The sequence below is a fragment of the Garra rufa genome, chromosome 2 (genome assembly GCF_049309525.1).
Source record: "Garra rufa chromosome 2, GarRuf1.0, whole genome shotgun sequence".
NCBI lineage: Eukaryota > Metazoa > Chordata > Actinopteri > Cypriniformes > Cyprinidae > Garra > Garra rufa.
Window position 1 is genome coordinate 69,903,998 of NC_133362.1, and position 25,704 is coordinate 69,929,701.

The 25,704-nt window shown below is 41.3% G+C and overlaps 3 non-coding genes and 1 pseudogene across 3 annotated transcripts; all 4 read right to left on the reverse strand.

Annotated features, from left to right (window-relative positions):
* Positions 1-947, reverse strand: part of LOC141325708 (uncharacterized) — a 486,213-nt pseudogene extending 485,266 nt beyond the window's left edge.
* Positions 948-23,655: 22,708 nt separating this feature from the next.
* Positions 23,656-23,729, reverse strand: trnat-agu (transfer RNA threonine (anticodon AGU)). Its single transcript has one exon. It is a non-coding gene; the product is annotated as a tRNA-Thr (tRNA).
* A 467-nt stretch (positions 23,730-24,196) lies between these two features.
* On the reverse strand, positions 24,197-24,270 carry trnat-ugu (transfer RNA threonine (anticodon UGU)). Its single transcript has one exon. It is a non-coding gene; the product is annotated as a tRNA-Thr (tRNA).
* Positions 24,271-24,698: 428 nt separating this feature from the next.
* On the reverse strand, positions 24,699-24,772 carry trnat-cgu (transfer RNA threonine (anticodon CGU)). The gene has a single exon. It is a non-coding gene; the product is annotated as a tRNA-Thr (tRNA).
* Between the last annotated feature and the right edge of the window lie 932 nt (positions 24,773-25,704).

Here is a 25,704-nt window from a genome sequence, read left to right on the forward strand (position 1 = left end):
AGAATTAAACTTGATTTGTTTAATATTACAGCTACAAATGCTTTTATCTTTTGTAGTTTAACCGTACAGACGGCAGAGGGAATAGTGTGAGCTGTTGTCGTTTTAGGAGCTGCATGGATCCAATATACTGTTACACACATATTTTCATGCTCAACTGTTTTTGTTCACTTAAGACATAACTGATGATGGTTTATGTGAAAAATCATTATCAATAATCAAGTGCAGCATTTTGATCACATAATTTGACTGATTTGCACAGTAAGTTTTATGGAGTGAAACCGCACCACTGGAAAGGGAATGGGCAAAATGGTGCACACTTATGGTTTTATCTTGATTATTGTATTTTCATAATCGTTGGTAGATGACATTGTATTTCAATTAATTGCCCAAATTTCTTGCAAGTAAATAACTAAATACTTTCTGCCTCTTGACTTATTGGAACAGAAAATTGGCACAACAGAGACTGCTGCATAATTAAGTGATAAAAATGAATGCTTTTAATTTTAGAAGCAGATATTGGGTTTAATGTTATAGAACTAAAATGTTCAGGCTAATTATTTATTATTGCTACAACCTAAAAGCATGATGCCATAATAACAAATGTCCAATGTGAAAGCAGGATTTTATTATTTGTCTGGTCATGTGATCTCAACATGTCTGTCCACAAACCACTTTAATTACGACACTCATAAACATTCTCACAAATATCATTCATTTCTGTAGAGCTAGACATTTTAAGAATCAAGTCAGTTCAGCTTTGAGAATAAAAACCAACCTGTTTGTTCCTCAGTATCTTCTTGTTTGACTCTGAATGTTTCTTCAATCTTTGCATCTTCACTCTCCTCTTTAATGAAATCCATCTTTGTTTGTTCCTCAGTATCTTCATGTTTGACTCTGAATATTTCTTCAATCTTCAGGTCTTCACTCTCCTCTTTAATAAACACCATCTTTATAATAGTGTGTCACGTGGATCTCAGTTGATTCAGGAGGGTTTTCTCTGTGTGTTTGGACACTTTTGTCCTGTTTAAGATTAGAGTAATTAACAGAAAGTAAATTATTCTCAAAAATAAATGCAAAAAAAAAAAAAATAATTCTCTATGTGTTCACTACAGCGGTCAGTGCACTGGTAAGAGACTCAGAGTAATAGTTAATGGGAAATGACCAAACTAAAATAGATATTAGGCATTTATTATTTAATTTTGGCATTCAATTATTTGTACATAACATTTAATAATTACACTTTCATGAAAACATTTGCAGTTTGTAAAAGTTATCATTATACATGTTTGTGTTTGTTGTCACTGAATGAGTCGATTCGAATCACTGAATCATTTTACCACTGATTCGGTTCAGATTATTCGGATTCTCATTTTCTCTCACTTTCTACTTGAACCATGGACTTGTATTTAAGGACCAAATGAGTCGCACAATTTCTGTTATTAATATGAGGGTGCACTTTACTCACAAAAATAACAAAACATTACAATGTTATATTTAAGATTGACTCGTTTATTTTGTGTTGCTTGTAAAAACGTTTAAACTGACAACAGTTGCACTGATTAAAAAACGTAAAAAGCACAAACCTTTCTTCAGTCGAATCACAACAAATGCAGGGCTAGGGGCGCCGCTTTATGACGTCACATCACCAGACCAAAATAAAAGTCCCGTTTACACACTGATGTGTCTTATCTGCATTTCCACAATTATTAGCATGGTAAATCTAGAAACTATTATATTTTAGTTTTTACCAAATTAATGTACATTTACAACACTATATTTTGTGTTTTCTTACCTTGACATTTATACCTAAAACAACTGCTTGTTATTTATTCACTTTTTCCCATTATTTGGAAAGTCACTGAAACACTATCATGGATTTTTTTATTTTCCTACTGTGGCAAATGAGAGCACAAAAATGCATTTGCTGCAGTTTACTTTACAAAATCGACAATAATGATCTTACTTTCTTCTTTTTGTAATATTGAAGCCTGTACTCCAGTAAATTCCTTTTTGTTATTTAATAATTTGTCTATTTTTGTAAATGTTTTAGGTTTGGTTAAATGTAACTCTTTGACAGAAAGGACAACATATTTAATCGGTAATTATATAAAAAATGCATTTAAAGCTAGAAAATGTGCCTGTCATTCTCACAAATTAATCTAACAATGCTTTTTTCTTTTATTTAAGAATTCCATGTCAATGAATGGACCTTTGTTCTTCAGGGCCTTCCACATTACCTCAGTGAGGGTCCATCAGATTTATTCAAGTCAGCAGAGGTGGACTTACAGGTTAATATTATACCTTTGCTTAAAATAATGGTCTGTATATATGTTTAACCATGACCCTGTCTGTGAAATGTAAGAACTGCATAATCTAATTATGAGATAACAAATGCCACATTTTTTTAAGTTTAATTTCACTGTTCACATTGTCAGTATTAAATATATCGAGGTTATATTGTCATATGTAGAATGATTTAATGTAGAAAACAGTAAATTGCAAGCAGGGTCTTAAGATACTTGTCCTCCCTACATAATTTTCTGCAAAAAATTGTGTTATACAATATTTCAATTAAAAAAAAACGACATTCTGAGTTAATATTTTGATAATACAATTACTGTAGGAAACCGACATTGAAGACCATGTGACTGCAGGAATGGATCTGGGCATTCTCCTAATGTCTGATGGAGATGATGCCTTTGACTACTTTGCCTTTGACTAATGTGGTTCTGGAGGAAGATTGTCCTGAGAGATGTCAAAGGCCTCCCCCATGCTGTAGCTCTACTAGTCGGGCTGATTCTTGTGCTTAATATTGATTTTTTCCCAAAAAACTACATTGCACATTGAGGTCATTCAAAAGATTTGCATTGGAGGTGATCCGTGTTCTGTAAAGGTGCATGGACTGAAAAATAGACTCATTCGCAAAACTGTGTCGTGTGCTAACTGAAAACTATATGATGAGCACCTTTTTGTTTTGCATGATTTGCCTTTTGAATTTATGGTTATTGCGTTTTGAAACAATAAATGTTTAATTCATTTTGTCTTGACATTGGTTACTGCAGGACCAGTTGGATCTTGTTGCATTTTAGACACTTTTATACTGTTTATACAGTATTATTGTTAATGCAGTATATTACTGTGTTTTAAACTGTATTGTTTTTGCAGTACATTACTCTGTATTTTTGCAGTATTATTGTTTATGTAGTATATCACTGTATGCTTCAGGAGGTAACTGGTCTGCCGTTTCCATTTATTATTAGTTGCTCATTTCCGAATTATCAGCAGCAGGTTTACCAGTTTTACACTGGCATTTTGAATGAATGCTGATATTTCTAAGTTTTAAAATTTCTATGTCTTCAGATTGACGCAGTTTCTGTTTTTTTTTTTTGGTTGGGATTTTATCAGTTTGAGCTGTCCCAGACCGTTTTTTTTTAACTGGTCTTGCTTCCTTCTTTATCACTCAGTTCATTTGGATACTTCTATTATATCAACAGTTCCTTTATAAAAGTCTTGGTGAATAATTAATAGCCATAGAAATATCCACAATAAAGGTCAAATCTTTTAAAATCTAGTTTAATCAACAAATTGATGACTTTTTAAAAAAAGTAGTTAAGTAAAAAGCAATAAGAGCAATTTTAATAGACAAAAGTGTAATAAAATTGGAACATGCATTTATTAAATTTTCTTTTACACTTCATTTTAAACGATTTTAAATCAGTTTTTCAACATCGTTGTCATGATATTTCTCTATTTCAGAAGAGGATCTGAATTTGTCAGTCCATGTTTATCATTTTTAATTGTACAAGAAAGTGTGCGATAACTGTTTTTTTATGATATGCCTGTTCACAGTTGTGTATTACAATCACACAACTCACTGTCTTCAGTACAACAAACTTTAGGTTTGGAGGATAAAGTGGAATACTTACACTAGTCTCTGTGTGGTGTGGCATTGTGTTTTTTAAGGAACTGCATATTTTTAAGAAGCCAGACCTGCTTTGCTGTAGTAGTTGAATCTCCACTGCAGCTCAGCTTGGGCTTCAGTAGTCAGCTGTACTGGGTACTTCATGAAGTCATTTGTTTCTTCACCTTTGAAATGTAAATGTTTTTTTTTTTTTTTTTTTTTTTTTTTTTTTTTAAATATAAATGTTTTTATAAATGTTTCATATCATGTTAAATGCATGTTTGAGGACTCAGATGCCCCCACATTTTTGAAAGGGGGTTGTTTTGGAAGTGGTAAAAAAAAAAAGAAAGAAAAACCTGGAATCCTCTTCGGATGTGTGTTTAGCATAACATTCACATGCTTTACATTTTAAGTCATTTATCTTTATCTTAGCCTTTTTGGTACAAACAAAACAAAAACAAAACATTTTTGGTGGGTCACACTGTGGCCTCAGAGCTTCTCCCTTGCTGACAAAGAAAGGTCTAAATAAATAAATGTCTTCGTAAATAATTAAATAAATGTAGACATAATGCAGAAATAAATACGAAATTAAGTAAATATTAAATGAACATGGAAAGAAACAATTGTGGACATAAAGATTGTCAGAAATACATGAATGAATAAATGAAAGAATGAATGAATGCATTTTGGAAAAAAATAAAATAACACATAAATAAGTACTTAAAATTATAAATACCACATTTGTAAATATTTGTAAAATAATATTTTTATAATTTCTTTCTTTATATATTATTTAAATATGTATTTCACCAAGAAAAGAACTCTGATTACCATTGACATAAGTTTTATTGTTCATATGTGTTTCCCTGTAAATATCAATATACTCTATGGATTGTAGACACAGAAGCGTGTGAACAGGACTTTTATTTTGATCTGGTGGTGTGACGTCATAAGGCTGTGCCGCGCTCCTGCATCAGTGTTTCAGCTGAAGAAAGGTTTGTAGTCTTTATCATTTAACACTGTCACAATCACCAGCTGGAGTGCCCGGCAGCCCCACTAGAGGGCACTCCAATATGGACTCTTTGTTATGTGTTCACTCAACCCACCATGCTTTGCCCTTATGTGTCATGTTCTCATTGGTTCTCCTGCTCCATGTGTCTGTCTCCCATTGGTTGTTTCTGTCATGTGACCCCTAGTGTTTGGTATAAAGCCTTCCCTTCCCCCTCTGTGTGTACTGATCGTTGTTAGCATTTATCGTAGCGTTTATCTTGTTCATAGTTTCCTTGTTTCATAGCCTTGTCTCAGTTCTGTTTGTTTCCTAGTCTAGCCATAGTTTATCCCAGCTTCATAGTTTGTTGTTATTTCTCACTTTGGACTGCTCATCTGGATTTTGACCTTCTGCCTGTGTTTTACGGATTACTCTTTGGATTATCTTCATTTGTTACTGTTTGCCTTCTCTGACCCTGCCTGTTGTGACTACGTCTTTTCAAATAAAGCTTGCATTTGGATCCATCACCTCAGACTCCCATTGTTACACACTATAAGTTCTACACTACAGTCAGTGTTATTTTTACTCTCGATAGAATGGGACCATATGTGCTCCAAAGAAGTGTTAAAAGTAAATCTTTAAGTGTTGTGTTGTTGACACTGCTAATTTTACTGTGTGGCAAGAGCGGGATGCACAAGAATTACAGACTTAAATAATGGAAAACATTGGAAAAGTCCAGAGGAAATGTGTAATAGCACAAACATTAAGTCCATAAGGATTACAAAAAGTATACTCAATGGGATTGTTTCAGCGCTACCTTCTGTCTTCAGACAGAGCTCAGGGGAAAACAGAGCTGCGGAACAGAACCAAGGACGTTGTTTTCCTAGAGTGGACATTTCAGCAGCAGTAGACATGGAACCAGAAGAGGGCTCGATTTTAACTTTCAGAACTCCTGTGCTGGAAGGGTTTGAGACTATTTTGAAAAAGGCACTATATCACATTTGTGTGAAAGTGTCTCACTACAATGTGCTGAAGGACTGTAAAGAGACAAAGTGGTCAGATTTGTTCAGACCAGACTCAACCCCCAGGGGCTGTCGGAGGTCCTTGTATGAGCCTCCCATAGAGAAACGCGTTGCGGATCTTCAGTGGAGGATTGTACATTGGGCGATAGCTACAAACAGATATGTGGCACACATTGATCCATCATTAGGAAAAGAATGTATTTTTGTGGTACTGAGGAGTCAGTGGATCACTTATTTTTAAATTGCTCAAGGCTGAGAGGATTGTTTCAGATTTTAAATGGGTGGGTTAGAGATTTGGGGGTAGATTTTAATGATAAATTATTTATTTTTGGACCAAAATATATCGCATCAGACAGGAAAAAAGTCTCATTAATCAACTTTGTGATAGGAGGAGCAAAAATGGCCATATGGCTGACACGCAAAAGAAAACTGAAAGGAGAGGGAGAAGTTTTTCCTGAAGTGGTTTTTAAGGCCTTAATAGCAAATAGACTGAAGGCAGAATTTGCATATTTTAAAATGACCAATAACTTGGATAGTTTTACTGAAATTTGGGCTTTAAATGATGTTTTGTGTACAGCGTTGAATGAAAACAAGTTGTTTTTACATTAATGGATGAGTCTTTTATTTATTTATCTGTTGTTTTCTTTGGTGTTTTTTTTAATTGAAAATGAAAATTGAAATTTTTTGTAAAATGTCAAATATTGGTTGTTGTTAATGTTTTTAAATTTGTTTATTTAAATATCAAATTGAAGTATGTTTATATAATGTAAAAATAAAGGTGTATCAAAGGTCTATCTATCTATCTATCTATCTATCTATCTATCTATCTATCTATCTATCTATCTATCTATCTATCTATCTATCTGTCTCTGGCTGTCTGTCTGTTTGTCAATGTATCTATCTATCTCTGTCTTTGTCTGTCTGTTTTGTCTACATGCATCTGAATTTTATCTGTTCAAGCAAAAACTGAACTACTTTTACATCTCCTACTTTTCAGGACTCAACTTGCAGCCATGCACTTCAATGAGAACAGTCTAAGACCACACGCAATGACAGCTGCAGGGGACCCCCGATGGCTCATACAGTATCCACACTACAGAAGAGGAGAGTACACAGTACGACTTCTGAAAAGAAATCCCACATTCGGTATATATCTATCTGTATGTCTATCTATTTCTCTCTCTCTCTCTCTCTCTCTCTCTCTCTCTCTCTCTCTCTCACTGTGTGTGTTGCATGCTGGGAGTGAAGGTGGCGTGTGAGAGGCACATATGGGAGCATGAAGTTCTAAAACTTTGCTGTATATTCCTTTTTTTTTTTTCTTTTTTGAGGGGATTTATTTTATTTTTTCCTTCTTTGGGGCACTGATATATTAGTTAGGTTAATTTATACACAGCATTTTAGTGAGGCGGGATGGCGTCTACCCCTGCAGGGGAAGAGCCATCTCTCTCGCTTAGGAATGGTTTCAGGTGCGTTCCCGAGGCAGGTACTACGATCGAGGACGTGCTGTTAGCAGCAGGACAACAGGAAGGCCATAAAAATAGTTTCTGCCTCTCGCATGAACAAAGCGGTTGTTGTTTTTCTAAAGAATGAACAACTAGTAAGTCGTTTAATTGAAAGCGGCATGTGGGTGAAAGAAAGTTTTGTGCCCATTATACCCCTGCATGCTCCAGCTACGAAGGTGATAATTTCTAACGTGCCACCGTTTGTCAAAGATGATGCGATAGTACAAGAATTAACTCGGTTTGGAAAGATGGCAAGTGCCGTTAAAACGATACAGTTGGGGTGTAAATCTGCCGAACTTAAACATGTCTTGTCTTTCAGATGGCAAGTGTTTATGTTTTTATCATCCCCTACTAAAACACTAGACACTTTGTTTCAAGTAATGTGTGAGGAAAGCTCTTACATGGTTTACGCTAGTACTGACAGTCTGCGTTGTTATGAGTGTGGTGAAACCGGTCATAAGAGATTTTCCTGCCCTCATAAACAACAGGCAGAGGAAGTTGCAGGGATGTCAGGAGTGTCAGGTGTGAGCAGTGCAGAAGAAAGGCCACTGGGCAATGTAGGGGCTCAAAGTGGGGAAGGACGAACGAGGGAAGTTGATGGTGGTGATACCAACATTAACATAGTGGAGGTGAATGACAGTGCTTCTGGTAGTATACTTAATAGGAATGAAGAGGATGCATTTAACCTCTGTAATGTTACTGTTGCGTTGGATCACAAAAATGATGGGATTAAATGATGAGGTGGAGAAAGATTCAGAAGATGAGAGTATTCGGGATGATGATTCATGCACTGATGTAGATTATAGTAAACCTGGGGATTTTTATTCTGTGGATCAGATAAATAACTTTCTAGATGAAACTTATGGGAAGTCTGTTGATATTGAAGAGGTTTTTCCTGATTTAGATAAATTTGTTACATCTGTAATGAAAGCTCGGAGGGAATGTAGCGTTGAAGTTTTGTCACAGCAAAAAAGGTTCAGGCTAAAGAAGTATTTGACTAGCCTGGCTAACGCCAAACCACGTCATGACAAGTTCGTCATGGATCGTGGTCTGGGAACCACATGTTCATTTTCTCGTATTTGAGGCGTGGTTTACAAATGCCCAGAGCCGTTTATTGGGCGATACAAATGTCTATCAAATGCGCCTGTGCGTAGCTCATAGCCAATCGTTTCAATTGTACCGGATGACGTATGTAGAGCGAACGCCAAAAGTTGCTCTTTTTTCAAAATAAACTTGCATTCTAAACTACTTAGAACACTATCTAAGGCTGCATCGAAATATAACTTCGCATCTGCTGCCATGCTGGATCCATAGTTATAAACAAACTGCTTCGGTGAATCGCATAGAAGGCGTGAATAAAATCGCACTGCGCGCAAGGCAGTATGGGGAAACCCAGGCTAGTATTTGACAGCAGTCAGGCAAAAAATGAAAAATGAAAAGGTTAGACGTCGTTCTACTAGGACAAATTCTAAATAAGTGCACATGGGGACTTGGCATTTACTCTATTGTCTTCTTTTTTTTCTTTTTTCCCTTTTCCCTGTTTACTATGGATGTTCTCAAAGTAGGGTCCTTAAATGTAAATGGGGCAAGAAATAGAAGTAAATGGTTATTATTAAAAGAATGTATAGATTTAAAGGGTTTTCGAGTTATGTTTTTACAAGAAACACACAGTACTATAGGATTTCAGCGCGAATCAGACAATTCAGGAGATTCGATTAGAAGTAAAAACACTTCTACAGCCTCAAACTCCACAAATTCCAGCAACTCCAGCATGACCAGACCCCTGTCGTAAAATTTGTCATTTGACAACCTGGCTCCAGCCAGCCTGAAGCAAACCTAACTAACTAGGAACTTGCAACATTAACACAAAAGGACCCTTGTTGATAATCCCAAATTTGGGGCAAGTAACCAAGATTAATGGTCAACGAGATGCACATCTTGGACATCACATGAGGGAAATCACTAGTAGAGACTGTGCTTGGTGGGCTCCCCCACGCACAGGACACAGACTAAATTCTTTCTACACCCTTTTGACCTTTTCCTCCCTCACAGAACACATCCTTACATCCACAGTATGGCACAGGAAACTGCCTGTTCACATATACACCTAAAATGAAGATAAAAAGGACTCATGAGCAACTCATCATTTCTATGCATAACTTCCTATACTCTTTGTAACCCATACATTTGCCTATTATGTTTTAATCACTTATTGTGTATGTCCCTTTTGATAACTATTGAATAGTTTAATGGTTTATATTGATGTTTGGTATGCGTGAACTCGAAATTGCAATCTTGAAATGTTTCTATAATTCAATTCTTTGTAAAATGTATTTTAGTCTTTGTAAGAAGTAATAGGGATTAATTACACATATAATTTATAATTTAGCTCAAAGGGAAATCGAATATGATTCAATAGGGAATTTGAACAGAATCGCTTTTTTACGGCTGTTCAAGAGTCGACCTGCGATTCATTCACAAGCCGTAACAGAAACTCTGCGATGGATATTACTATCCAGAATATAGTGAAAACACTATATATTAGCACAGTAGCAAAATCAGCAGTTTAAGACATTAACTTGTAAGCACAAAACACAAGATACTTATCTTTTCTAATAAAAATATGATTTTAATGGATAAACCTAACACATACAAACTAAACTAACATAAACACATGCATTCACACAGGTTGCAGAAAGAGAAAGTGAGGAAGGAATGAGTTTAAAAGAATGAAAATATGAAGTCCCAAGTTAGCAATATGTGCAATTGCTTAGACCTGAACAACCATCAATCACTTAATTAACCCTCGTATTGAGTCTCTCAAAGAGGTTATTAAACTTTATATCAAAATGCACCAGTTCAGTAAGATTCTGGAGGTTACTTGCGCGTTGCCTTTGGGAATTCCTTTAGTTGCGTCGCTTCAGAAAGGGGCTTTCCCGAGGTTGCTGATTGGTTGGTTCTGTGGTCCTTTGTGTGCTTGGGCGTTGGCTGGATATGAGAGTTGCGTGCTGTTGAAGTTGAGGTCAGCGAAGACGTTTAGGTCGGTCGCGGCTTGCACAAACTTAACTAGAAACGAAACTCTCAACGGAAAGAAATAAAAAGGATTAAAGAAAAAGATAGAAGTGTGGTGATCTCCTCATGTTTCCTTTTGATGAGGAGGCTGGCATTCAGGCCAGGCGGCGTCGAGACGCGGCGGCGCGAAGCACGTGAAGAGCGTTGTAAGGAGTAGGAAAAGTTGCAAGAGATAAGAGAGAGATTTTAGGGTGTCCTGGGTATTTAAGCTCAGCTTTTGGACACATCCCAAAATGGTGTCTTGACCAATTAGAACAATGTCCGAAGTCCGGTGGACTGCTGGTTCGTCCTACCAACCATAAATCACAATGTTATCTTATTAGTCCCGTGATCCCAAATTCCCGCTCTTTGCAGAGATAAATTTGGACATGATTTCTATAACAAGACTATAATACATTTCGCAAAGAATTGAATTACAGGAACATTTTGAGAATGCGATTTCCAGACCGTGCATATCAAACACCAATATAAACCATTAAACTATTCAATAGTTATCAAAAGGGACATACACAATAAGTGATTAAAACATAATAGGCAAATGTATGGGTTACATATATGAATAGGAAATTATGCAGAGAAATGATGAGTTGCTCATGAGTCCTTTAAGCATAATTTTGGGTGCATATGTATATATGCATATATCAATGGCAGTTTTCTGTGCCATACTGTGTTCTGTGAGGAACAAAGAGGTCGAGAGGCCATGGAAGGAATTTCAGGATCTGTCCTCTGTGTGGGGGAAAACCAACCATATCGCTAATGACTTTACTCATGTGATGTTCAAGATGTGCATCTCTTTGACCATTAATCTTGGTTACTTGCTCCAAATTTGACAATCTCCTTATTCGAAGGATTTGATTATGAAGAAGTGTCTTTGTGTTAATTTTGCGAGTTCTTAGTAAGTTAGGTTTGCTTCAGGCTGGCGGTCTGGCGCCAGGCTATCAAACGTCAGATTTATGACGGGGGCCTCTTGTGGAATGTGAGTCTGTAGTGTTTTTACTTCTAATCGACTCTCCCAAATTGTTTGATTCGTGCTGATATCCCTACATCTTGTTATCGAAATCATGTCCAAATTTAACTTTGCCAAGAGCGGGAAAGTTGGGACCACGGGACTGATAAGATAGCATTGTGATTTATGGTTGGGGAGGAGAAACTAACCTTACCCCGACTTAGGACAATGTTCTAATTGGTCAAGACATCATTTGGGATGTGTCCAAAAGCTGAGTTTAAATACTCAGGACACCATCAAATCTCTCTCTTACTCCTTACTCTTATGCACTCAATCTCTTACGACTTCGTGCCGCCGCGTCTCGACGCTGCCTGGCCTGCATGCCAGCTGCTCCTCTAAAGGAAACATGAGGAGATCATTACACTCCTGTCATTTACTTAAATTCTTTATTTCTTTCCGTTGAGAGTTTCGTGTTCTTGTTAAGTTTTGTGCAAGCCGCGAACGACCCAAACGTCTTCGCTGACCTGAACTTTAACAGCGCACAACTCGCATCCTCAGCCAAGCCAACGCCCAAGATTTCACAAAGGACCACAGAACTAACCAATCAGCAACCTCGGGAAGGCCCCCTTTCTGGAACGAGCGACAAAGGAATTCCCTCTACACAAGGCAACGCAAGTAACCTCCAGGATCTAACTGAACTGGTGCATTTGATATAGTTTAATAACCTCTTTGAGAGACTCAATACGAGGGTTAATTAAGTGATTGATGGTTGTTCAGGTCTAAGCAATTACACATATTGCTATAAACTTGGGACTTCATATTTTCATTCCTTTAAACTCATTCTTTCCTCACTTTCTCTTTCTGCAACCTGTGTGAATGCGTGTGTTTATGTTAGATTAGTTTGTATGTGTTAGGTTTATCCAATAAAATCATATTTTTATTAGAAAAGATAAGTATCTTGTGTTTTGTGCTTACAAGTTAATGTCTTAAACTGCCGATTTTGCTACTGTGCTAATATATAGTGTTTTCACTATATTCTGGATAGTAATGTCCATTGCAGAGTTTCTGTTACACGGCTCGTTTAATGAATCGCAGGTCGACTCTGAACAGCCGTAAAACAGCGATTCTGTTCAAATTCCCTATTGAATCATATTCGATTCCCTTTGAGCTAAATTAAATGTACTTAATCCCTACAGTACTGAAGACAATGAAAGTGATTTGGGAATGTGGTGGGGGGGGGGGATTATGTGTTAAGTCATGGTACTAACCTTTGTGCAGGAGCTGCAACACCTAAATGTAGAGTTAATATTTTGTCTAAATCTGAGATAGTAAAGGTGGGAATCAAGGTGGGAATCAAGTATAGGGTTTTTAATCTAATTAATGTTTATGCCCCTACAACGGGTAGAGAGAGGATTGATTTTTTTCTTAAATTTAAAGATGTGGTTTCTTCCTTTTCTATTGATGATTTTCTGATAATTGGAGGAGATTGGAATTGCACTTTGGATTTTATTTATGACAAGAATGGGGAGGAACCCCATTTTATGTCAGCCTCTTGTTTAAAAGAGATTGTCACAGAGTGTGGCCTTATTGATGTGTGGAGGGAGAAAAACAAGGAAATTAAACAATATACATAGATAAAAGTGACAGAAAATAGGATAAGTACAGCACGGTTAGATAGATTTTATGTTAAGAATACAATGCGTAGTAGAATGGAAGAAGCATGTAGAAGCCCAAGCTCAATCTCAGATCATCATTTAATTTCACTAAAGTTATTTTTAACTCAAACGATTCCTCATTGTTTTTATTGGAGATTTAGTAATAAGCTGTTGGATAACCTTGACTTTCATGAAAAGTTTGAAATTTTTTTGGAAGCAGTAGTCTGAACAAAAAAGCAATTATGAAAATCTTCTTCAATGGTGGGAAGTGGGAAAAGCCCAAATAAAGCTTTTCTGTCAGCAGTTTTCGTCACAAATTTGGATTAGTATTAGAAAGAAAATGTCTCAGTTAGAAGAAGATATCTTTGTTTTATATGATTCACTGTTAAATAAGAATGATATTGCAGTGCAAGAGAAACTGTTGTGTAAAAAAGAGGAGTTAAGGAATATTTTACATGAAAGAGTGAAATCAGCACCTGTTAGAACAAGGTTTACTACCATCAATGATATGGATGCACCTACAAAATATTTTTTCAATTTGGAAAAAAAAACTGGCTTATGATAATCCAATGTATTGTTTACGAAGTCCTGATGGAAGTTTTACATCTGACCCCCTAATGATGAGAAGACTTGCTATTGAATTTTATTCAGAATTATATGCCAAAGAGGACATTGATCTTGAAGCAACATGTGAACTTTTTAATGACTTACCAACTTTAAAAGAAGAAGATAGACTGTCTCTTGACCTTAACATCACTTTTGAAGAGATAACTGATGCGGTAAAGCAACTTTCAATAGGACGTACACCAGGCTATGATGGACTTAAAGCTGAGTTTTATAAGTCTCTTTGGGGAGTAATTGGACAAGACTTTTTTTTTAAGTTTTGGAAGAAAGTTTTAAGTTAAAGGTTCTGCCAAAAAGTTGTCAAAGAGCAGTCCTTACTCTTCTTCCAAAGAAAGGAGATTTGTGTTTGCTTAAAAATTGGAGACCTGTTGCTGTTCTCAATTCAGATAATAAAATATTGTCTAAATGTATTGCAAATCGACTCAAAAAAGTACTGGATCTCTTGATTCACGATGACCAGACTTATTGTATTCCAGAAAGATGTATTTATGACAATTTGTTTTTAATGAGAGATCTTTTAGAATATTTAAGATTGTACAATGTTAATGTTGGAATTGTATCTTTGGATCAAGAAAAAGCATTTGATCGTGTCGATCATCAATATTTGTTTCATGTATTAAAATGCTTTGGCTTTGGGGATTAGTTTATTTCATGGATAAAATTGTTGTACAAGGGATCTGAGAGTATGCCCTTACGCAGCAAAAACATATTTCTCAATATATTATGTGACAATATATTTCATGTGTCTGTGTCTCCATATATTGTGAAATTTACATAGTAATATATCATATGATATATTATATAATAATATATTATATATATTTAAGTAATATATTGCAATATATGGAACAATACTGCAATTATTGCCGTTTTCATATATTGAATAAATACATATTATTATACTATTTAATATATTGTTATGTATATTGAAATATATCCCACATTATATGAAATTATATATTGGAAGAGGCATTGTATATATATTAGGGATGCACCGATACCACTTTTTTGGAAAACGAGTACAAGTACGAGTACTTGCATTTCAGTACTCGCCGATACCGATACCGAGTACTTAATAAAAACATGATTTAAATTTACAGGTAACAGCTTTAGTCATATAATTTAACAAAAAAAAAAACAAAAAAAAAAAAACAAAAAAAACAAGGGACTAGTTTAGAATTAAGAACATTTATTTAAAATGAAAAGCATGTTGTATGCAACATATTACAGAATAAATAATTATAAAAAAAATTTAAACAGTGACAGTGCAACTCAAGTATTTTTTTCAGTTTGTTGTAAACTCTGCCGCTTTGGACAACACAAGGGGCATTAATAAACATCTTTGCTATTTAGTGCACAATATTTGAATAAACTAACAACATCCACCAACATAGAACTGTGGCAGTCAGTGCAACTGAGGTAGGTATTAACATCAAGTCTAAGACGACTCACTTAAATGGAGCCTATTTAGAAAAAGTGAGTGGTAGTTTTTTTTTTCACGAAAAGTAGCTTTTCTGCATTATCAGCAGTCAGCTTGTTTCTGTTTTCATCTATAATGTGTGACACTGAGCTAAAAAGCCTTTCACTTTCCACACTGCTACATGGGGCTGAGAGGTATTTATGGGCCATTTTAGCCAAAGTGGGGAACCTGATTTTGTTGACACCCCAGTACTTCAGAGGACTGTCTTCACGAGGGCTTGGGGCCTCTCCGAGGTATGTTTCGAGCTCAATGGCAGACCCTGCTGCCAGCGGCTGTGCTGCCTGGGGCTGCTCCTTAGCGATTTCTTCAAATACAGTGTCCAGACTGCTGCTAGTGCTGGCCTGGGCCTTGAGAAACAGTTTAGCAGGAGGTTCTGCAGCTTCTGCCCGACTCCCCTCTGCCTCAGCTCTGGACATCTAAAGCTCCTGCTTCAGGTGCAGCTTGGCCTCCGGAGCAGTGTTGTTGGAGAAGAAGCGATCTTTATACCTAAACAAAATTCATGAATGTATTAATATGTGGAAAAATAGGACTGATTTTAGTTTCCCCTAAACCACTGTCACAAATGCCAGCCATTTGGCTTTCTGGTAGTAATAAGGGAAATATATTTCATATTATATATTGCATACATTTGTATGTGTGTATTTTAGTTACAAAAATATAATATAATACTTTATCATTGAATACCTATAGCACACAGACTTTACCTTGGGTCAAGTATGGTGAAGATGAAGTACAGTGGGTTGGTCTTGACGTCACTGAAGCGCTTCTTGACAGCTGCCAGTAAGGTTGCTTTCATTGTCTTGACGCCGTGGTCCTCGTCTGTTTCTCTGTTTAGAAGTCTCACTAGCACAGCTGAGATGACATCAGAGGCTAGTGCGTCTTAGCTGCTCACTTTTTTAGTTAGTTCCTCAAAGGGGGCGAGGATGGCAACAGTCTTCTCCATAAGAGCCCATTGGTGAGCGGTGAGATAGTCAGGGAGTTCATGCTCGGACACAAACACCCCCAGCACTCGCTTTTGCTCAATGAGGGACTGGAGCATGTAATACGTGCTGTTCCAGCGCGTCTGTACGTCCTGCTGCAGTCTCTTTATTGGCTGGTTGAGCTGTCCCTGAATGTCCTCGAGGCGGGAGTAGGCTAAGGCTGAATGTTTAAAATGCCCAACTATTTTCCGCCCCACTGCTATAGCATCAGCTATGCTCCTCTGTGCTAATAAGCCCTCATGAACAGCCAGTTGGAGCGTGTGCGCGACACACGGCAGACTTGGGAGCCCTGCGTCATTCATAGCTTTAATCATGTTTTTGGCATTGTCACGAAGCACAACATGTACTGATGTTTTAGGTGTACCCCATGTCTGGAGCATTTCCTCAAACACATGCGCTATAGCCTGGCTGGTGTGCGAGCCGCGGAATTGTTTCGCATGTAATATGGCTCATTGCGGCGTGAAACTCTCGTCTATCCACTGGGAGGTTAGGCTAATTAGCGACACGGGGCTAACACTGCTTGTCCAAATATCCGTGGTGAAACTAAACGCAGAGGAGGCTTGCAGTAGGCTGTGGATATGTTTTTCCACGGAGTCGTGTAGTTTAGGCAGCTCCGTGTCAGTCATGTAGCGGCGGCTTGGGACATCATATCTGGGCTCCAGAACATGGAGGAGACGTAGGAATCCCACATTTTTCTACCTCCGAGAGTGGCTGGTCACTCAATGCAATGTACTCGATAATTGCCTGTGTTATTTTCACAGCACGTGGATTGTCTCTGGACATTTTCTCTCGTCTTGCAAGAGTTTGCTGCAGCGTGGGTTGCATTGGTTTAGAAGCATGGGTAAACACTTTGTACTCGTTGTCGTGTTGGGATTTTAGGTGCTTGATTAAATTACTTGTGTTAAATGCGCTACCTTTTGAGCCTCCTTTGGACAATTTCGCTGAGCACAATTTGCAGTCCACCTTTGTTTTGTCGTCTTCATCCACTTTGAAATAGTTCCACACGACTGACATGTCTCGCCTCGCCTTCTCCCCGCTCTGAGCTGCAACCGGGGCCTGGGGGCGGGCCCCTTACACGCTGCTCAAACATAGACACTTCTCAGACCGTGGTATCGGTCTCCGGTATCGGGGGACTTTTAACGACTACAAGTACTTTAGAAAATGTGGTATCGAGGCCGATACCAGATACCAGATACCGATATCGGTATCGGTGCATTCCTAATAACATGTGTTTTTCCTTAAGCAAAGGCTTTTAGGGAGAGAGGTGTGAGAGTGAGGGGCGAAGAGAGGGGGTTAGGTCAGCGTTGTCATGATCAAACACACGGAAGCAAATGCAAGTACTCAAGGATTTTAATAAGAAAATCAGAATGATGAATTACACAGTCCAGAGAGAAAAGATCGCTCGTGGTGCAGGGACTGAGATGGTCAGAAGAGTGCAGCGGTGGTGATGGGATGACGAATCCAGAGGATAATCCACAGAAGACACGAACAGGAACAATGAGGGCACAGACTGGAACGCAGACGACATCAACCTGGCTGGGGACTCACAAACAACGATCTGACAAAGGAATGAGAGTGGCGTGAGTTTAAATGTGCTTGATGTGATGAGCTGCAGCTGGTGACGGGCGTGATGAGCGTGATCGCTGATGAGCTTGAATCAGCCGGCACGCCCACACAGACACACACACACACACACAACAGGATCACGAGACAAGAAAGAGACATAGGATTTATGAACCGTGACAGTACCCTCTCCCCTAGGGGCGCCGCCTGGCGTCCCCAGGTTCTCTTACCTGCCGATTGTAATCATCGATAAGGGCGTGATCCAGGATGTCTCTAGCTGGCACCCAACTTCTCTCCTCCGGACCGTAACCTTCCCAGTCCACCAAGTACTGAAATCCGCGTCCCCTCCGTCTAGAGTCCAGAATGCGATTTACCGAATAAGTGGGTTCCCCGTCTACGAGTCGCGGCGGGGGGGGGAACCGGGACTGGCGGATTAATACGAGCAAAAAAGACGGGCTTAATTTTGGATACATGAAAGACGGGATGGATCCTCCTGTACACTGGAGGAAGATTAAGGCGGACTGTCACCGGGCTAATGATTTTAGTGACAGCGAATGGGCCAATAAATTTGGGTGCAAGTTTATTCGAGACGGAGCGGAGAGGAATGTCCTTAGTAGAAAGCCACACTTTGGAACCGACGACGTATACGGGAGGCCTTCGCCGGTGGCGATCGGCTTTGGCCTTGGTGCGCGCCCTCACTTGGAGTAGAGTCTCCCGGGCTCTAGTCCAAGTGCGGTGACACCTCTGGACAAAGGCGTGAGCGGAGGGGACCGCGACTTCGGATTCCAGACTAGGAAAAATTGGTGGCTGGTACCCTATACTACACTGAAATGGTGATAGGCCCGTGGATGAGACTGGCAACGTGTTGTGGGCGTACTCCACCATAGAGAGTTGCTGACTCCAAGAGGAAGGATTCTTAGACACTAAACATCGTAACGTTCTCTCCAAATCTTGGTTGGCTCTCTCAGTTTGACCATTGGTCTGTGGATGGAATCCAGACGACAGACTGACAGTCGCACCCAGGCATTTACAAAATTCTCGCCAAAATTTGGACACAAATTGGGGTCCCCTGTCAGAAACCACGTCTGTCGGGAGGCCATGTAACCGGAAGACGTGGTTAATGACGATCAACGCTGTCTCCTTGGCTGAAGGTAATTTGGGCAAGGGAATGAAATGGGCTGCCTTCGAGAATCGGTCCACCACGGTCAAAACTACCGTGTGACCCTGGGAGGGTGGGAGGGCGGTGATAAAATCTAGAGCGATATGGGACCAGGGTCTCGAAGGCACCGGCAGCGGTTGGAGTAACCCATCTGGGGAACGATTGGAAGTTTTACCTGTGGCACAAACTGAGCAAGCCAAGACAAAACTGTGAACATCACGAGCCATGAGAGGCCACCAGAATCGTTGCTTAATCAAAAATTTAGTACGATTGACTCCTGGATGGCAAGCCACATTGGAACAATGTCCCCACTGAACAACGCTGGACCTTAAACTCTCAGGCACGAATAAACGATTCGGTGGACAACGGGTCGGAGGCGTTACCCCTTCTAAGGCCTTCTTGACCTTCGATTCGATCTCCCATGTGAGTGTAGAGACGAATAGAGTCTCTGGTAAAATGCACTCGGGAGTGGACGGGCATTCGGAGTGGTCAAAAATGCGAGATAAGGAATCGGGTTTGATGTTTTTGGAACCCGGGCGGTATGAGAGATTAAAATCAAAACGACCGAAAAAAAGAGCCCACCGAGCCTGCCTGGAGTTTAGTCTTTTAGCTGTCCGAATGTATTCCAAATTCTTGTGATCGGTCCAGACAATAAAAGGTACCCCCGAACCCTCTAACCAGTGGCGCCATTCTTCCAATGCTAGTTTAACTGCCAACAACTCTCTGTTGCCAATGTCATAATTGTGCTCAGCGGGGGATAAACGATGGGAGAAAAACGCGCAAGGGTGCATCTTATCGTCTGAGGGAGAACGCTGGGATAACACTGCACCTACCCCCACCTCCGAAGCGTCGACCTCCACCACGAACTGACGTGATGGATCAGGGGTTATGAGGATGGGGGCTGAAACGAAGCAGCCCTTCAGTTTGGCAAACGCAGCCTCGGCTGCGTCTGACCACCTGAACGTCGTTCTGGGGGAGGTCAAGGCGGTCAGAGGTGAGGCTAGTTGGCTGAAGTTGCGAATAAAACGCCTGTAGAAATTGGCGAACCCCAGAAACCTCTGCAGGGCCTTGCGGGAATCTGGACTTGGCCATTCTACCACAGCCCTAATCTTCTCAGGATCCATGCGCATTCCCTCAGTCGACACGATGTAACCTAAAAAAGGAACAGACTGTGCATGAAAATCGCATTTCTCCGCCTTGACAAAAAGCCCATTCTCTAGCAACCTCTGGAGCACTTGTCGGACGTGCTGCACATGTTCCTGGAGAGACGAAGAAAAAATCAATATGTCGTCCAGGTAGACATATATGAACTGATCGACCATGTCTCGCAGAACGTCATTGACAAGTGCTTGGAAGACCGCTGGGGAGTTGGACAGCCCGAAGGGCATGACCAAGTATTCAAAGTGCCCCCTGGGGGTGTTAAATGCGGTCTTCCATTCATCCCCCTCCCTTATGCGGACCAAATGATAAGCATTACGTAAATCCAATTTAGTGAAGATAGATGCTCCCTGCAGCCTCTCGAAGGCTGAAGACATCAACGGCAAAGGATAAGTATTCTTTACCGTGATGTTGTTCAACCCCCGGTAGTCAATACAAGGCCGCAAGGACCCATCCTTCTTCCCCACAAAAAAGAACCCCGCCCCCGCTGGAGAAGAGGAAGGACGAATGAACCCAGTTGCTAGAGAATCAGAAATATATTTCTCCATAGCCTCCCTCTCTGGGACAGAAAGTGAATATAACTTGCCCTTGGGCGGAGACGTACCTGGCAGTAACTCTATTGCACAGTCATAGGGACGATGCGGAGGAAGAGAAGCAGCTCGAGACTTACTGAACACCTCCTTCAGGTCCAGGTACTCCGCGGGCACGTTAGACAAATCCACTGTCTCTTCCTGAAACACAGGGACAGAAACAGACGGACAGGCAGACACAAGACAAGACTCATGACAAAAACTGCTCCACTCTAACACAGATTTCAATTGCCAGTCCACTTTAGGGTTGTGACGGATGAGCCAGGGGTGGCCCAGGACGATGGGTGCTAGGGGAGTGTCCAGGATGTAAAAGGAGATGGTCTCTGTGTGATTGCCTGATGTGATGAGAGTGATGTCTTTCGTGATAAATGAGATGGTGGGGAGTTCCTGACCGTTGAGGGCGTGTACTGCGATCTTGTGTGTGAGGGGTCTGAGGGGGACTTTGAGCTTGCGTGCAAATGAATGGTCCATGAAATTACCTTCTGCCCCTGAATCCAGAAGTGCTTGACAGTCGTGAAGGTGAATTGACCATCTCAGTCTTACCGGAAGGAGAGTAGACGTGTGTGAGGACTTCTCGGCGGAGATCCCACCCGATAGTAGCCTCATACTTACTATCGGGCTGGGCCTTTTAACGGACAGTTATATGCGAAGTGGCCCGCTCCTCCACAGTACATGCAGAGGCCCTGGGATCTCCGCCTCTCCCTCTCCTCCCGAGAAAGCCGGGCTCTTCCTACCTGCATGGGCTCGTGGTCGTGGGTGGGGCTGACCGCGTCCCCGCCTCCAAATCGTTGGCCTTCGAATCCACTTGTAAGGCGACTGGGCTGAGTCCGACGATCCATTCGTGATAACCGTGTGTCCACTCTTAGAGCGAGGGCGATCAGGTCGTTGAGCGAAGTGGGAAGATCCATCGCATATATCTCCTTTTGGACGCGGTCAGCCAGCCCATGCAGGAACATGTCCCACTGGGCCTCCTCGTTCCATCGGCTCTCCGCTGCTAGGGTTCGAAATTCAATGGAGAAGTCAGATACGGACCGTTCTCCCTGTCGCAGATCGGCCAGCATTCTTGCCGCCTCCCTTCCAGCGACCGCCCGGTCGAAGACCCGTTTCATCTCAGCGGAGAGCTCCTGGAACGAGGCACAGCATGGATCTTGGTTTTCCCACACCGCGGTTCCCCAGAGTGCCGCCTTCCCAGTCAGCAATGTCAGTACAAAGGCGACCTTGGCTCGTTCGTTATTGAACGTTCTAGGTTGCAGAGAAAAGTGCATAGAGCATCGTGTTAAGAAAGCTCGACAAAAATTGGGTTCACCTGCATACGGCTCGGGAACTGGTAGGCGTGGTTCTGACTGGGCGGGGTTCTCTGGTGGTGGTGGGGGAACCAGCGGTGCGGGGGGCACAGTGGGAGATCGCAGATGGTGAAGCTGTTGGGTGAGCCCGGACACCTGCACCACTAGCGTCTGAACAGCGCGAGCTGTGTCGGTGAGATTCTTCTCCTGAGTATCCATTCGAAGTATGCTGCTGTTGACAAACTCCTCCAGCGATCGGGTTGAGCTACTCGCTGCCTCCATTCCTTGGTCAGATCGTTCTGTCATGATCAAACACACGGAAGCAAATGCAAGTACTCAAGGATTTTAATAAGAAAATCAGAATGATGAATTACACAGTCCAGAGAGAAAAGATCGCTCGTGGTGCAGGGACTGAGATGGTCAGAAGAGTGCAGCGGTGGTGATGGGATGACGAATCCAGAGGATAATCCACAGAAGACACGAACAGGAACAATGAGGGCACAGACTGGAACGCAGACGACATCAACCTGGCTGGGGACTCACAAACAACGATCTGACAAAGGAATGAGAGTGGCGTGAGTTTAAATGTGCTTGATGTGATGAGCTGCAGCTGGTGACGGGCGTGATGAGCGTGATCGCTGATGAGCTTGAATCAGCCGGCACGCCCACACAGACACACACACACACACACACAACAGGATCACGAGACAAGAAAGAGACATAGGATTTATGAACCGTGACAAGCGTGGGATTGTTGGCTCTCTTTGAAGATTGCTTCTCCAGATTAGTTTGCAAAATTAACCACTTGCTATCCCTGATTGCAGGTGAGAGGGTAGTGTTGCAAGAGAAACCGCCCGCTTACCTCGAGCTTCTCTGTGTCCCCATTCGCTGTCCGTTTTTTGGTAAAGCACGAGCTCGGCTGTATTGTGGCGCGCAACCAAAGGCATCGCTGGGATTCGAACGCAGGATCTCCTGTTTACTAGACTAGCCTGGCAGCACGTTCGCCCTCCGGGAGGGCGACTCAGACGATCCAGGCTTCCAGAGAAGAGTCCAGGGGTTGGCTGACCGTGCGCTGGACAGCTTTAAGGCGTTTGCCGACAACTGAGTCTGGGCGATTTGCAAAATTACCCACTCGCTGCCCTTGCTATCCCTGTTTGCGGTTGCTTTAGGAAATGTTTGCGCTTGCTGGACTGGAAAACCGCCCAAAGCACCGCTGGGATTTGATCCCAAGATCTTCTGTTTACAAGACAGGCACTTTAACCAACTAAGCCAAGGCGCCACCCCGCACGTAAAGGGGTGGGGAGGGCGGCACAGAGAATGCATGAATCAACACTTTGAATGTCCTGCTGCCTCCACTTGATGCAAGACAGTGATTGCCATACCTAACTGAATTGGTTCTTGGGCATGTTTTGCTACCTTTTAAATATGATTGACATTTCTTTTTTTTAAATCAATGTACACTGAGAACAGGAGGCCTCAAAATGGTTTCTGCTGTCTGAGGGCAACACTCTTATTATGGCCTTAGTATGGGCTTAACAAAATTCCAAAAAGCACAAATCTGATGGGACTCGAACCCACAACTTTTGAATGGCCTCATCTGGCAGTCTAGAAGCCCAACACACTATCCATTGCGCCAGAGAGCACATCCAGCTTGGCTGAGTGGCAAGCTGTGCACTGAGCAAGCAGGTCTGTGCACAATTTGGGCACGCTTCCTGGACTAGAGCTCAGCCCAAGGGACCACTGGGATTCGAACCCAGAATCTCCTGTTCACTAGACAGGCGCTTTGACCAACTAAGCCACGGCACCAACCCGCATGTTAGGCGTGGGGAGGGCGGCTCAGAGGATGCATGAATCAACACTTTGAACGTCCTGCTGCCTCCACTTGATGCAAGACAGTGATTGCCACACCTCACTAAATTGGTTCTTGGGCATGTTTTGCTACCTTTTAAATATGATTGACTTTTTTTTATCAATGTTTGCTGAGAACAGAAGGCCTCAAAATGGTTTCTTCTGTCCGAGGGCAACACTCTTATTATGGGCTTAGTACTGGCTTAACAAAATTCCAAAAAGCACGAGTCTGGTGGGTATGCCAGGCTGTGCCACTGAGGGCTTTTCTTACAGATTTGTGCCCATCCAGCTCAGCCGAGTGGCACGCTGTGTGGGCAGAAAGACAGGTCCTCAGTTCTTTGCACAATTGAGGCACGGTTCAAAAATATGCAGTGTAGTTGGGGTCTCCCATCCAACAGTGAGGCCAGAGACAGCCACTGGTGAAAAAGCACCGCTGGGATTCGAACCCAGGATCACCTGTTTACAAGACAGGCGCTTTGACCAGCTAAGCCATGGCGCCTCCTCGGTTGGACTAGTTAGCCTGGGATGCTATCCTTCAAAAGCAGGTGAGAGGGTAGTGTTGCAAGAGAAACCGCCCGCTTACCTCGAGCTTCTCTGTGTCCCCATCCGCTGTCCGTTTTTTGGTAAAGCACGAGCTCGGCTGTATTGTGGCGCGCAACCAAAGGCATCGCTGGGATTCAAACGCAGGATCTCCTGTTTACTAGACTAGCCTGGCAGCACGTTCGCCCTCCGGGAGGGCGACTCAGACGATCCAGGCTTCCAGAGAAGAGGCCAAGGGTTGGCTGACCGTGCGCTGGACAACTTTAAGGCGTTTGCCGACAACTGAGTCTGGGCGATTTGCAAAATTACCCACTCGCTGCGCTAGCTATCCCTGTTTCCGGGTCGCTTTCGGAAAAGCTTGCGCTTGCTGGACTGCAAAGCCGCCCAAGGCACCGCTGGGATTTGAACCCAGGATCTCCTGTTTACGAGACAGGCGCTTTAACCAACTAAGCCACGGCGCCAAACCGCATGCAAGGCTGTCGGGAGGGTGACTCAGAGGATCAAAACATCCAGAGGCGGGCCAGGTGCTGGTACGCTTAAAAGAGAGTGGCTGCATCCGAAATCGCATACTTAATGAGTAGGTACTTAATTTCAATAAGTAGGTACTTAACAAGCGCTAAAAGAGAACCTACTCTACAGCCAAATCTCGTTGAGTATGAATGCGATCCGCCATGATGACGTTATCATGTGATCTACGACGTTAAAACGAGAGCAACAATTTAAAAGATATGAGCAACAGGTTTAATTAATCTATTTGCATATATTATCTATTTGTATATATTATGATGTTGATCAAATTTCTCATTTTGTGGTCTTCCAGAAGAAACAGATACCTTTATGTTTGTAGTACGTTTTTAGGCTATAACCCAGTTTAATCCTTAAAGATGTTATTTTTTATTACGAAAACTTAAAATCGTAACCACTTGAATATGTTTTTAATTTATTTATGTGCAAAATTGTTTATCCACACGCAAAACTGGCTTAAAATCCCCTTTGTTTTCCTCTTTTTATTGTGGGATTTCTCTTGTTTCATCCCCGAGGATTATAAATAACAAAAAACAACATGCAATTTTAATGCATTATGATTAAATGAATATTACGATAATTTAAAGATATTTAATATTTTTTTCACGTGTAGAGAATCACATGTACGCAAACCCTTTACAGTTTTTTTCTGTCATTATGATTTTTTTACTGATAAAACAGCCTACTATCTTTTCCTGCGGTTGTATGTACTTATAAGTTCTGCAGTACTAATAAAATAAAATAAAGGCGACGGGTGCACAGAACACCCAATGGCATCACGACAACCCTACCTAGTACGTTGCCCTCCTTGTTTGCAATGTTTGTAATATCTGCACAAAGGAGACGTCAATCAGCTGCTGGAAGATCA